The sequence below is a fragment of the Pipistrellus kuhlii genome, unplaced genomic scaffold, assembly GCF_014108245.1.
Source record: "Pipistrellus kuhlii isolate mPipKuh1 unplaced genomic scaffold, mPipKuh1.p scaffold_m20_p_6, whole genome shotgun sequence".
In the NCBI taxonomy this organism is placed as follows: Eukaryota; Metazoa; Chordata; class Mammalia; order Chiroptera; family Vespertilionidae; genus Pipistrellus; species Pipistrellus kuhlii.
The window spans coordinates 11420576-11433093 of NW_023425562.1; the positions used below are offsets into that span (position 1 = coordinate 11420576).

The following is a 12518-nucleotide window of genomic DNA, read 5'->3' on the forward strand; positions in this document are numbered from 1 at the left end:
CTCCTTTGGGAAATAATCATTGGATTTTTTTCCCCACTAGTGCCCTGAAAGTATTTTTTTTCTCTACAAATGAACACTCTGTGACATATAGCAAAATGAATACAATAAATCAATTATACTTTTATAAAATATTGATTATTGTTAATCTGTCAGCTCTATGCTTGAAGCAGCCTCTGTATCCTCAATGGCATGTTAGAAGCTCCAGTGCATAAAAGAGAAGTATGCAATCTAGTCGGTAGCAACTTCTAGATTAAACTCTCAATAGCACACAGGAGAAAAAAGTGAAAGTTATATAGTAGTAAGGAATTTTAGACAAGCAAGTGGAGTAGTCTGGAATACAAAGAGTACAAAGTATGACTAGTGTTTCCAATAAATGTTTCCAAGTCATTTTCCTGGGAGGCCTCTGATAGTACCAACCCAAAGATCTAGTCTAAATGTTTTTGTTTAGAGGAAGGAAGTGAGGTACACAAGCTGACTTTTGTATTTATTGTTTTTGGGGTGGGGGGGTTTGGTTTGAGAGTGGAGAAATATATTGACATTCTCATGAGGAAAATCAGGCATTCCTTTCTGCTGACCATTCCGCTCCTCCTGCCTATCAAGTCTGATCCTAATCTCAAGCCTTCTGGGCACATTTTCTGAGATATCCCCTTCTGTTCTTTCTTTTTCATGGTTCTATGGTGGGATAAGAAAATTTTTTTCTACTGTTCTAGATTCTTTTAACTGATATAAAAATTAAGTCAACATGAGACAGAGTAAGAGGAGAAAGTGTCCAAATTTAATCATATACATATGTCTGAGAGAGTTGGAGACCCCACATACTGAGAAGTTCACAGACAGAAAGGTTAAAATGGATTACATAACATACTAAGCAAAAAAAAATAAAAAATAAAAAAATAGGTAAGAACCCTGAGGCTTCAGAAGGGAGAAAGATTATTCATAGGAGGATAAAAAGAGCAAATATTCAGTAGAGTTTTCCCAGCCATATACATCAGTCATAAAAAGTTGTTTCTGGCAATATAGGCAGGACCTCCAATTTAGATTCTTCTAGGTATTTAAGAGAAGGGTAGACTTTTCTCATAAGCCTTCAGGGTCTTCTATTCACTCAAAATAATCCACATACTAAAGTGGTTCATCTTGGAGAGGCCAGTTTCTAACTCCTTCAGTGACATCTTTGCAAGGCAGAATTTACCCCTCATTATAGGGGAGTGAAGTGCTCCCATAGTAAAATGTTGTTTTCTCTTCCTTCCCACTCCTTTCATGTATGCATGTATTCATTCATTCATTCATTCATTCACTCAATAAGGACTTAAGACCTGCTACAAACAGGTACTATTCTGGATTCTTGGAACACATCAATGAATAATAAGGTGAAGAACTGCAGCCTTGTACAGTTGACATTCTAGCAAAAGGAAACAGAATTTTAAACAAGAAACATATTAAAGGATCTATACAACATGTAGAGTTGAGCCATTCTGTGGAAACCAAAGAGAAATAGAGGAGAAGAAAGAAGGAGAAAGGGCTACAGGTTACATGTTAAAAAATGGTTATCAGAAGAGGCCTCATTGAAAAGGTGATATTTAAGAAATAAGAAGCAGCAAGAGGCCACTGCTTGAGTAAGGTGAAGAAAGGGAAAGCATGTTGAGAAAGGAGGTCAGAGAGAAGGAATAGATCATATAGAAACTTGTAGGTCATTATAAAAATTTTGAATTTTTCTTTCATAAAATCTTCAAAAAAAATCTTACTAATTTGTAGAGAACTGACTGAACAAAATAAAAATACTTGGTATATTTTTCATTCTCATTTATGACAAAGTATAAATTCAATGGTCTACACTCTGCATACAAGTTAAAATTATATATTTAAACATAGTTCTAATTTTTTTTTCAATTTAGGTAAAATATAACCCTAGAACTATCCTCAAAAATGTCCATTTCTTCATCCTATTAACAACATCCAATAAAAGGAATGAGAGTACTCAAACCCATGCCTGACCCTGTCACTGTTCAGCTTAAATGTCTACAACATTTGTCATGACTGATAGTTGTATGGCTCTACAGCTGAAGTGTAAATAATAAGGGTCTCAAGTGGTTAAAATGCGGGAAAAGCAGGGTCTACCTAGTACTAAATGTATTTAAGCAAAGACACAGTGACCATCTAATAAAAATCTCATGAGAAGAATTTATATTTTGCCAAATGGATTGAAAGACCACCTCTCAAGAAAAATAAAATTTCAATAGACTTTTATTTGAATACTTATATAAACCAGACATTTCTAGAAGCACTTTATATAGATTATGTCATATAACCCACACTATACTCAACTCTTTGTGTCTGGATTTTATTGTGCTCACTTCATAGAAAAAGCAAATGAAACCACCGAAGTTCATAAAACTAGTGAACTAAGGGGGTAGAATATAAATCTATTGATATATGTTTAATTCTGAAGCCTTGGTATTTTTTATTGTGAATTCTTCCATCCTAACTCTCATAATCTGATAATAGTTTTAACAAATCTACCTTTATTTAACTATTTATTTATTTCCAGAACATATCTATTTTGCAGTATTATAATATATTAAGTTTATCACACACTTAAGGCATTGTTCCAACACAGGTGGAGGACACAGACCTGGAAGATATTAATTACAATTAGATGATCAGAGAAGTAGAACTGCCCCTTGGGTTTTGTGATCTCAGCCTTGATTCTATTTCCTGCACACGTGATGTTTTTGTTTTGTTTCACTTCAGTATCTTTGCTTACTCCACTCTGCCTATAACTATCATCTAATTATCCAATTGATAAATATCTTAACAGTTTTATCATTTAGTTGTAACTAAAATAAACACTATTGAAACTAGCTCCAATGAAGCCAAATGGCACTTAGTAAATTACATAACTAGAAATGCAGTTTCTATGAGTCTCAGGCTCACTGGGTCCATCAATTCAGATGATGTCATCATGCTCCATGTCCCTCATGTTTACTGTCACACTCTTTCTGACCTACCCCCTTGCATATCTTGCTGCCTGGCTTATATTTATTTAGCTTAACCATCTGTTATTAGAAGAAAGCATTAGAAGAAGGCAGAGTGTTTAGAACTGCCAACAGCTTTGACTTCATCTCCTTTCAACTCTTTGACCCCTGAGGTAAGGCCTCCGATTTTCTAGTTTTAATTTTTGCAAATGTCTAAAGAAAGACACTGAAAAGTCCACCAGATCAGCTGAGTAGAGCACTATGAATGGCTGAGCATAGATCATAAGGTAAAATAAATGCAGGGGCCATGGGATTGAATATCCCAACACAGTCATACAATTAAGCTTGCAGAGAAATATTTTCTCTAAGGAAAAGGCAGAGCGGTGCAGAAGTTCCACAATTAAGCCACATATGTCCATCACAAGACACATTATTAAATGCTACCCTCTTCATAGTCCCTCCTGAGCCATCCAATATGTATGAACTCTCATGAACACCTCTTAAAATCACTGACACATTGATTTTGTCACTTTTCTAGACATTGTTACCTTTATCTGAAAAAAGAAAAAAGAAAAAAGAAAAAAAAAAAAAAGAAAAGAAAAAGGAGATGGTCTCTCCAGTGGCCAGGGCATCATAAAACCATAGAAGAATCAGAAATTTCACAAATTCAAAGGGAGATAATTTCACAAGTCTTAGAATAAATTGGTAAGATTAAGTAAAATTTGAAAATTATTTGTGATTAGTGAGAAATTAGTATAGTTGAATATTATTTGCATTAACCTATTATCTAGCAAATGTCTATGCTGTGTGGTTAAAGCTAGATTTTTTATTGTTATTGATTGGATTTCAGCAAAGACAAACTAACTAAAAATGCTTATTACTGTGAGTTGAACAGTGGAAATCCAAGGTATTTGGACTATAATCAGGCCCTTCTGTAGACCTGTTGACAACTTACCCAATAACAGGCAAAATAATTTGGAATGTAGGTCTTACAACCCAAATCTATCAAGTTATATCAATCATTACACATGTTTAAGGAAAAATCTTAAGAAAACAAGGGAATGTGCCAATAATTTTCTTTTTACAGCCCTATATGTCAATTGATACAATATAGCTGCCTGTTATGTCATAAATTTTGATTTGCCAGAACTTGTTCTCTTCTTCTAAACATCAGAGGTGTATACCATAAAAGTCAGATATAAGGCAGTTACATAATTAAATGGAGTAAATTTTTCCCCTGAGATCAGCCTCCTAAAGTAGCTACATTATATTTAACCTCCACTACGTGGGGGTAATCTTATCTAATGTTTGAATGAATGTACATTCAATTTACACACCTGGATTTACATCAATAGCAGTCTCAGTTTTGCAAAAGCAGAAAAAAATTCCTGCATAACTTAACCATAGTCTAAAGGGCCTTCCCAGCTGTAACTGTTGCTTTAGTAAATGTTTTGTTATGAAGTTGAGGGTTCCAGGCAAAATAAGAAACTTCAATGGTGTGTTTAAAATTAGTCTGAAGCCCAGATTCAGAAATATAAAAATACTTCACACATGTCTACATTGTTCCTAAATTTTAATATGCTTTCACAGCTACTCAACAATAACTTGCTCCGAAAATTTTGTATCTTTTTTGATGTACTAAGTACTTTTACCTAAATTTGACAGATAAGTAGACCAAGTCTAAAAGCTAAAAGTGAACCCAAGGTCATAGAGCTAGTTTCTTAGTTTCTTTAGTTGTATGCTGGCATGCCTGTAAATTTATGAGAGAGATATGCCTTATGTATTATTCCCCAGAATTATGTAATCAAAGAGTCTTTTATAGGTGTGTGAAAAATACATTTTGAGAAACTTACCTCTATCAATCTTAGAAGAAAACAAACCTTTACTCATAGGCCTTTTTTATACTGTGAATATTTGAAATATTGTTGATAATGATATGGAAGCTTCTCAAGTCTTGTACCTTTTCTCTAAAAAATTTGCAAAACAAAGTAAAGGATGCCTAACATAGTTTGTTTAAGAAACCCTGATTAGTGGTTCAGACAGATGTATTCTGGAATAACAACCAGTGAGCCATGCCTGGAACACTGTGAAATATTTTGCACACAAAATGCGTCCTTATGCATGAAAATGCAATATCTGTTGTGAGTGGTTATCATCTGGTGGTTAGTTTAAAGGGCTGGGAATTAGGGTAGCTCATCCCAGCTGAGGCTCTAACCCCTCAATGAAGAACTAGGAGCCAAGAAATTTACAAAAACCAAAATGAGTTTCAATCTGGCTTTGTCTCAAGTTAGCACAAAAGGCAGAGCCCACACCTTGGGATCACATGCACTGTGCAAAGAATTGCTGCCTCCACACCTCCTAAGAAGGATTTCTCTTGAAGGGCAAAGATTGCTTCACAGCATCACCCTAAAGACTCTTGATATCTCATTCTGCATAGGACAAGGAACACAATAGCCACTCAATAACTTATTTTTATTAATTTGAGCTGCTTTTTATTTAGATAGAAATGATGCTTTGGCCTATATATGATTCTCCTATGTCAATGGGACATATTTTAGAGCAGAATGTCTTAGAAAAGAGAGACACTAGAGTCTTCTTACTGTTAAATCAAGTACTTGATTTAGTTAATTCAGAAAAAGGTAGCAAATCCATGTATGTGAAATGTTGGAAGCCAGTAAGGGCAAACTTCAACCATTGGAGCTTTTCAAATCATGAGCTTACCTTTTCAACCATTAGTTAGATATGATGAGGAACTTACATGCTTATAAGTAACCAATTCCACTAAGATTTTTAACACATGTCCAGAATTAATATTCTCTTAAATTTTTATCCATAGGAATATATGGTTGTTTTTTTTTATTATTTTAGCTGGTTCTTCTCCCTAGATTTTTAAAAATATATTTTATTGATTTTTTACAGAGAGGAAGAGAGAAGGATAGAAAGTTAGAAACATTGATGAGAGAGAATCATCGATCAGCTGCCTCTTGCACACCCCCTACTGGGGATGTGCCTGCAACCAAGGTACATGCCCTTGACCGGAATTGAACCTGGGATCTTTCAGTCCACAGGCTGACACTCTATCCACTGAGCCAAACTGGTTTCGGCCTCCCTACGTGTTTTTTTTTTTAAATATCTCTGTGAATTTCTGCTTTCCTGGTGGCTATTTCTTTCTCTCCGTTTCTCTACCCACATCCTCTTTTGCGTTCTCCCCAATTTTTGTTGATGGTTAATAGCCAATCATTGTTGGGTTAATAATATGAGAAACATGTCTATGGGAGTAGAAGGAGTTAAAAAGGACTTTGAAAAGCCACTGTGTGATTACCTTGTGGTCTTGAGGTCCTGTCCTATTGCCCTTATACTCCATGTACTTACTGAAGAAAAAAACCTTCCCTTTTACCATCATTAAATGCAAGAAGGTATTCAATAGTACTGAACCTAACCTGCATAGAATAATAAAACAATCAGAATCAGAAAGTAGTTTGGCTCAATGGTAGAGCGTTGGTCTGGGGACTGAAAGGTCCCAGGTTGGATTCTGGTCAAGGGCATGTACATTGGTTGCGGGCACATCCCCGGCAGGGAGTGTGCAAGAGGCAGCTGGTCAATGTTTCTCTCTCATCGACGTTTCTAGCTCTTTATCCCTCTCCCTTTATCTCTGTGGAAAATCAATAAAATATATTTTAAAAAAAAGAAAAAAGAAAGAAAGTGGTTCCATTTGGAGCAACTTTAGAAGACATCTAGCATGCACGGTTTAATGGTTAAAAGTATAGACTCAAGACTGTCATCTCAAATTCATGTCCACTTGTCATATATTGGGATTCCCTAACTCTACCATCCTTTCCCAACATTCAGTGTTTGACACAGGTTGGACACTCTGGGTCAGTGTTGTCTTAAGTTCTGTGATTGTTCTAAGCTTGAGTTTATATTACCATTTCCACATGAAGGCTGTAACAAGCCTACTTTTGAAACCCAATTAAAACCCACGAGAACCTTCTCACTGAATGAAAAGTGACTGCATTTTATAATCTGCCACTTCCTCATCTAATTGTTTTTCTTGTTATTTCAAGCCAAATGATTACTAAAAAACATACATACATATGCATGTATATGTACATATACAGATAAATATAAATACATGTATATACACACAGAGAGAAGTGGATCTCTTTGGAGAAAAATTATTGAAAAGATAAATTAATAAGCATTGTTCAAAAATATTTTTATGTGTGCAAAAAATAGGATTAACTGCTTATTTTCTAATTCCAAATGTAAGTATACTATGGCAAGATATGCCAATTATACTTTGTTATAGCAAACAAAGCAAAAATACAAATTATTTAGTCTTATAATGACCTTTTTTCTGTAAACCATATTCATTCTTGGTATGAAATAGAGCTATCAAAACAAAATAAAACAAAAATCCATTATTTATAGAATAATCATAATCTGAAGTGACTTCAGAAATTAAAAGATGTCATCTGATATAGTTAATTTTACATTTCTTCTCACCCCCAAAATTATGTATTCTAAACTAGGGTTTGCATAGAATTTTATTTTATGTTAGTGTTTTTGATTGAGTGTTAGTTGGATGGTGACAGATACCAGCTGAATAAAATTTGGAGAGTTGACCAGTAATGTTTGAAAGAAAAGCTAACTTTGGAAGGGTTGGCCTGCTAAAGAGCTGAAGATTTCGCCTTCTTAGTTACAGGTACAACAAAATATATTCTTCCATTGATTGCTTTATTTAAAAAGCTATAATTAAACAATAAACCAACATGTAATTTAGAAACTACATTTTATGAACATATAAGAGATAAAGCATTTACTATTAATTGGTGATTAATTGTAGCTTATTTATTGTGACCAGATCAACAAAATGCTATTACTATAGACAATTCCCCCAGGATACAAGAATGACTTTGTTATGCAAAAATGTCTCTGTGTAAAGCTTTAGGCCAGAATCAGATTTTACTATGACACCACTTTATTCTACATAGCTAGCACCACAGAGCCCTGCTCTCTGACCTGTACTGTGAACATGAGGGAAAAGAATACTCATTGTTCCCTTTGTTACTCGTGGAGAAAACAAAAAGGTGTACTAGTAGAACTTGGAACCAGAAGCTTCAAGTCCCAGCTTCACAATTACTCTTGGGAAACTCACTTACCTCACTTTCCTTATCTGTACAATGTAGATAATAATTGATTTAATGACTTCCTAGAATTGAAGTGATTGAATAAAAGTGTCTCCCCCACCAAAATATGCTGTTATTAGATATGTGCAAGAATCTAAAGTTTATTTGTTTATTTAATTGATCATTGACATGGATGGCATAAGGGTAAGGACCAGGCTGCTCATCATAGTTAATAATAAAAATAAGTAGCAAGAGACAAAGCAGCAGCTCAGGTAGAGTGGATATTTGAATAGTTGTATCAGCGAGTGTCATTGGTATCCTAGCACTGGCATTTTTGGCATTGTAGCTAGCTCATCCAGGACATATTCTGAACTCCCCTTTAATAATCAGTATCTCTAGACAACTCTGTCATCCTTTGAGTGGGGGAGTCCTCTCCTTCAGTGTTTGCTAGACAAGAGGGCTTATTACATTACCCTTATTGAATTTCCTTTTGCTCTTCAGCTCTCATTGCCTATGTCCTCTCATTTCTATCAGGCGTATAACATTTAATTTCTCCTTTCCACTCCTTATTGAGTCCAATTTTTATACCAATTGGGAGGCTACAGGATATAGCTTCCACTCCAGTGGGAGTTCTCCATGGAAGCTAACAACCTGACTTGTTAATATCATTACCAATTAATCATTTTAAGCACAAGGAATATACTGAAACTCTTACTTAAACTTTTCAAATATCTATGGCTCCTGACTTAAATGGGACAGTTTAACTCCTGATTGGTAAATATTTCTCTTTTCTTTCCTTTGGCCATGCCTTCCCAGATTTATGATCATCCATTGGTAATGAGTTTCATAGTAGATTAAAAGGTAGATTGGTCCTTTTTGGAAACCTGAAATAGTTCTCCAAAGTCCTTTGCAGATACAGTTTAAGGCTTTCATGTTAGCTTTTAGGGTTCTATACAATCTGTTCAACAAAACAATAGAAATATCTATACTTTGTCAGTTTTACTTGTCCCTGTCTTACAGTACCACTCATTAATTTAGGATTCTTCTTCAGGCTGCCCTATTCCCACCTTAGCATCTTTTTACATGCCTTTTCCTAATTTTTATGTTCTTTTCTCTTCTCTTTCAGCAAGAGTACTTCTAAGGTCTCCATTTTCCTGCTTAGTTGAGGTGTCTTCTCTCTGTACATATTTGTTGTAAATGCCTAATCATTTATTGTCTTTTTACATTATCTAATTTGTCCATTGGTATTGCCTCCCTCACTTTACCCTGAAAGTACTTTGAGATCAAAAACCATGTATTGGTATAAGGTGTCACAGAGATGAGCCAATAACAGGCACAAGGATGTTATAGATTTACCAGTGTGCAATCAAGTGTAACCAGCAAATCTTGCAAAGCACGTGGTTTACAGGCTGGTTCTGTACCCTTAACTGTTAGACTGTTCTGCTCCACATCATTACATGTTGATTGAGTCTGCATTAAACATTTGCACACAATCAACTGGCTTGTTGAGAACAAGGCTAATAACCTCACATGTAGGAATTTTAGAGTATTGAAAGATGGGTTTCAAAGGTCTTACTGATGCATGAAAACAAAGTGAACATACAGAAAGCCAAGAGACATATAAATAAATGCTCCAAGTCACTAATCATCCAAGAGATGCAAATCAAAACAACAATTAGGTATCATCTCACACCTGTCAGAATGGCAATCATCAACAAAACAACAAACAACAAGTCTTGGAAAGGATGTGGAAAAAAGAGAACCCTCAGACACTGTTGGTGGGAATGCAGACTGGTGCAGCCACTGGGGAAAACAGTATGGAGTTTCCTCAAAAAAATTAAAATAGAACTCCCATATGACCCAGTGATCCCACTTCTAGGAATATATCCTAAGAAATTATACACACCAATCAGAAAGAGTATATGTACCCCTATTTTCATAGTAGTGCAATTTGTAATAAGTAATATTTGGAAACAGCCCAAGTACCCATCAGTATTCATGTGGATAAAAAAGTTGTAGTACATTTACATCAAGGAATACTATATAGCTGTTAAAAAGAAAGAACTCTTACCATTTGTAATAGCATGGATGGACCTGGAGAGTATTATGCTAAGCAAAATAAGATAATCAGAGAAAGGTAAGTATCACATAATCTCACTTATATGTGGACTGTAATGAACAACATAAACTGATGAACAAAATAGATCAAGAAACATAGAAGCAATGAATAAACTGTGAGACCTCAGCAGAAAAGTGTGGGTGGGTGGGAGAATAGGTGAGAAGAAGTCAACCAAAGAATTTGTATGCATATATGCATAACCCAAGGACATAGACAATGGGGTGGTGAAGGCCTGGGGAATTGGTGGGGGTCGGTTAGAAGAACTCAATTGGAGAAAAAAGGAACATATGTAATACTTTCAACAATAAATATTTTAAGAAATAAATAAATGCTAAAAGATTGAATGCAAAATTTCCTATATATTTGAGAATGTTTCTTATTCTATGTCTTTCCCACTTACAAGAATTCACAGCTTCAAATATACTCTCAAAGGAGTTCATAACTTCCTCCTTAAAAAATGAGGAGCTCCAACACTAAGGTCAGGAAGATATGATGGAAGCCGACCATCACATAAGTAGGTAATGTGGTTGACAGGCATCAAAATAAATTAGAGTGAAGTATCCAGGTTTGCTTCCAAATTCTACCTTTATTTCTTGGTGAATTTAGACGGTTATATCAGGAAATGCCTGTTCAGGTCTCTTAAAATAGGTTTCTATAGTGGTCTGGGCAGATATTTGCTGGCCCCCATCCTTCCTATGAGGAATCTTCTTCTGACTCCAGCCTGATGCCCACAGCTGATCAGCTGAGTGCCCCAGGCTGTGTACTGGTGGGGTAAAATGCCTAAAGCAAACCCAGAATTGTGGAGTTCCACGGGGAGTGGCCCTGGGGGAATTAAGGAAACAAGGCTCTGATTTCCCCTCTAGCAACAATCCTGTTTCCTCACCATTCCTTCAGGGTGAGGAGTCAGGCTTGGCTCAGCGTGAATTAGTATCTCAAAGCAAGCTTGCCAAGCAGGTCCACAATAATTGTCTTCCTTCCCATTTTAGGAAAAGAAAACCTCATTTCTGATTTTCCCCTGGACTATAGCTCTCATTCGGTTCCTATCTGCCTGGGCTAATGCAGTCCAAAATTGCTTTTTATCCCCTCACATTTTTGATGTTCATCCTTTACTTGGCTTCCCTCTAGGTTAACCTGACTTTCTGAGGTTTTAGGGTGGGGGAGGGAGTGAATGCATGATGTTAATATAGTTCTACCTCTTTTTTCTTTTAGAGAGGCAAATCCCAGTTCCCAAAAAGGCTTTTTCACCAGGCTTTTAAACACCTGAACTGCTCCTTTGAGGATCAGTGTATGTGGAACACAACCTTAGACTATAAAACATGGGAGGAGAGACAAAGTAAAGTTTGCAAAATGTGTCCTGTTTAAACTTAAATTGGAGGTGTGTTCATCTTTATTCAGACCTAGTCCTAATCTTACCTCTAGTTCTCAAGAACTCACTGTTAGGGTCACCAAAGGAGGTACGCATAGGGCCAATTTAAAGAATTATAAACGTATTGGAAAACCAAATGGGCTGAGCCCCAGAATGGCGCCAGCACCCAGGGATGGGGAGTTAGAAGTTTTAAAGGACTCTAGGTGGGCTTTTCCAGTGGAGAACTCTCTGGGCGAATTCAGATGCTGGGAAAGTCTGGAGGAGAGAGATAGGGGAGAGATAATGGTCTTAGCAAGTAGAATGTGGTCTAAGGGAAAGCGAATGTCTGTTGTGAAGTGGTCTAAAGGTCAGTTCCCAGGGGAAGGCCTGATTATTTGATCAGGCCTGCTTCCATGTCTGAGAGTTTTAGGTCTGGTTTTAGGCTTTCTCATGGTGACGTGCTTTCACACTCTTCTACTAGCAAGGACCTGGGAGAACATTCTAATAGAGGAGCATGCTGTTCTGGGACCTCGGTCAATGCTCAGTTTCCTTATGGGATAAATAGGTTGATGACTCCCCAAATCCCTAAGTCTGAGCATTCTCAATTCTCTAGCTGCTCTCCGGTGTGACATAGAACCATGACTCAGGTATCTATATCTATATCTATATCTATATCTATATCTATATCTATATCTATATCTATATCTATCTATATCTATATCATCTCTCTCTCTCTCTCTCTCTCTCTCTCTCTCTCTCTCTCTATATATATATATATATATATATATATATATATATATATATATATATATATAAAATTTAAAGTGGGTAAGAATGATAAATTTTAGAGAAAATAATTACCCCTGAATACTTGCTTTAATCTATGCCAGTTATTGGTCAGCTAAACTTTGAACCAACCACACCCCATTGGTTAGGTCCTACCCTTTACTAAT

The 12518-nt window shown here is 35.9% G+C and overlaps 1 long non-coding RNA gene across 1 annotated transcript; it reads left to right on the plus strand.

Moving 5' to 3' along the window:
- Window positions 1-3010: 3010 nt before the first annotated feature.
- LOC123651533 lies at window positions 3011-12293 on the plus strand. The gene is made up of 3 exons (XR_006740319.1): window positions 3011-3145; window positions 10624-10738; window positions 11430-12293. It is a non-coding gene; the product is annotated as an uncharacterized LOC123651533 (long non-coding RNA).
- The last annotated feature ends 225 nt before the right edge of the window (window positions 12294-12518 follow it).